This window comes from Zingiber officinale, chromosome 4A (genome assembly GCF_018446385.1).
Source record: "Zingiber officinale cultivar Zhangliang chromosome 4A, Zo_v1.1, whole genome shotgun sequence".
In the NCBI taxonomy this organism is placed as follows: Eukaryota; Viridiplantae; Streptophyta; class Magnoliopsida; order Zingiberales; family Zingiberaceae; genus Zingiber; species Zingiber officinale.
Window position 1 is genome coordinate 122,171,255 of NC_055992.1, and position 2,424 is coordinate 122,173,678.

Genomic DNA, 2,424 nt, shown 5'->3' on the forward strand with positions numbered 1-2,424 from the left:
CGGAAGACCGTCGAGCTCCGACGTTAAAAATCGAGAGACGAGCCGGCGTCTATAAACCCTCCGAGCGGAAGGCCGTCGAGCTCCGACGTTAAAAATCGAGAGACGAGCCGGCGTCTATAAACCCTCCGAGCGGAAGGTCGTCGAGCTCCGACGTTAAAAATCGAGAGACGAGCCGGCGTCTATAAACCCTCCGAGCGGAAGGCCGTCGAGCTCCGACGTTAAAAATCGAGAGACGAGCCGGCGTCTATAAATCATCCGAGCGGAAGACCGTCGAGCTCCGACGTTAAAAATCGAGAGACAAGCCGGCGTCTATAAATCATCCGAGCGGAAGATCGTCGAGCTCCGACGTTAAAAATCGAGAGACGAGCCGACGTCTATAAATCCTCCGAGCGGAAGACCGTCGAGCTCCGACGTTAAAAATCGAGAGACGAGCTGGCGTCTATAAATCTTCCGAGCAGATTAAAGCATCTAATGTCCCGAGGCACGCGATTTCGATACCGTTCGATCGTCTCTACGCTCCGATTGGCCCAGTATCCAAAAGTACTTGACATTTGGTAAACGAGCTCTACCATCAGAGAACACGGTATATTTCGCAGAGCGGGGAAATCACGACGATTACTTTGTTAAAATCCCTTGTGGGGGAGCACGAGAAGTAATAATGGGCGAGCGGATAAACACACATTTTGGTTATGAAAGGAGACAGCAAATACAAGGAAAACATTGCATTAAAGGTAAAGCCTTAGGCCGAGCGGCCCAATTACAAAAAAGGATGATATCCAGGCGGGTGACCGAATTACAGAAAACTACTCAATATAATCATAGAGGTCCCTAGGAATGTTATTCAGAAGCTCCACTTGATCGCCGGCCGGAATAGTAGTAGACTCCGGAAGAAGACCCTTAGTTCAGATAAGTGGTGGTGGCGGTCATAGCCAAGTCGAAGGCTGTGTACATCCGCTCGCATATTTTCTCCGAGAATTCGGGCGAGCGGATGTAGCTCTGTCTTAAGGCAGCGATTCGACTCGGCTCGGCATCTTGATATTTTTTGAAAGTCGCCTGGGAGCTAGCAAGGGCCTCATTCAGACTCTGAAGCTTGTCCGCGTCAGCCGAGCGACCCGCCTTCTCCCTGTCGAGCTGCTCTGTCAACTCCTTTATCTTCAGCTCCAGGCCCCGAGCCTCCACGTTCTTTTTCTCCAGATCGGAGATAGCTGTATTTTTTCGAGTGGTGGCCAAGGTTATTTTTGTGTCGAGCGACTTGACTTGTCGCTCGGACTCGGCCAGGGCGTGGGCCTGATCGGCTGTCTTCTTCTGCTCGGCCGCCAGCAGATTTTGAGTTTTCTTCAGCTCCTTTTGCAGCTCGGAATAGGAAGGGCCCTGAAGGCCGGACGGACCAACTGCGGCCTTCAGTTGTCGCAGCTCTTCATCCACCAAGGCCAAGCGGTTGGAAACCGCAATTTCCTCCACCCATCTCTGGCAAAAGAAAATTATAGTTGTTAGCGGCCGATCGGAAAGAATGCATACAAAACTTCGTAGAGAGCGAACTTACCCCCGTGGCCTCCCGCATGTGGCTATTGGCCAAGTTTCGGAGGGGGAGCGTGCCCGAGCATCGGCCCACATCTCAGCTAGGGCCTTTTCAAGGTAATGGTGTGCTTGCGCGGTTGGGCGGCTCGCGCAGCCTCTTCATCAGATGAAGAGTGACCGACCAGCGGCCATGATCGGGTCGCTCGACCGGCGAAAGGGGATCGAAGCCGCAGTAAAACTGGAATGAATGGTCGAGCTGGACCGAGGACGACAAGGAGGGTGCTTGATCGAGTATCCTCAATCGAGCAGTGGCTCGTCCAAGGCGTCCGGACGAAATGGTTTCGCCTCAGCGCCTTGCCTCGAGCGATTCAGGGGTCTTACGGAGGTTGGACCATGGAGGTAGCAGAGCGCAGTGAGTCTCCACCCGCCTCTTTGTAGAGGTCGCCTCCTCCCGAGCGGAACCTTCCTCGGGGCTGGTTTTCCGGGGTGGCTCACGCCACGCTCGTTGAGAAGCTTGAGCGCCGACTCACCGAGTCCCGCCTCTCCTTCATGGAGCCGACCATGAATACCCGCCCATTTCCTTGGCGCCTTTAGCGCCTTTCTTCGTAACGCCATCACGAGTCCATGACGATGTCGAGGAGAAAGAAAAGAAATTAGTTAGCAATTAAAGCAAATGCCCAAGCAAAATTCTTACCGAATCCGGTCGGAAGAGGAGTCCGTATAGGACTCAGGCCGAAGATGTACATCACTCCTTCGTGAAGAAGCTTGTTGATGTCAAGTCGCAGACCGGCTAGTATATTCGCAGCGTGGAGATAGTCCGGTCGGGTCTTGAATTTCTTCAGCTCGGGAGTGGGAGGTAGGCTGACCTGCCACTGGGTCGGGAAGTTGGCCCGATCGGGCATACGG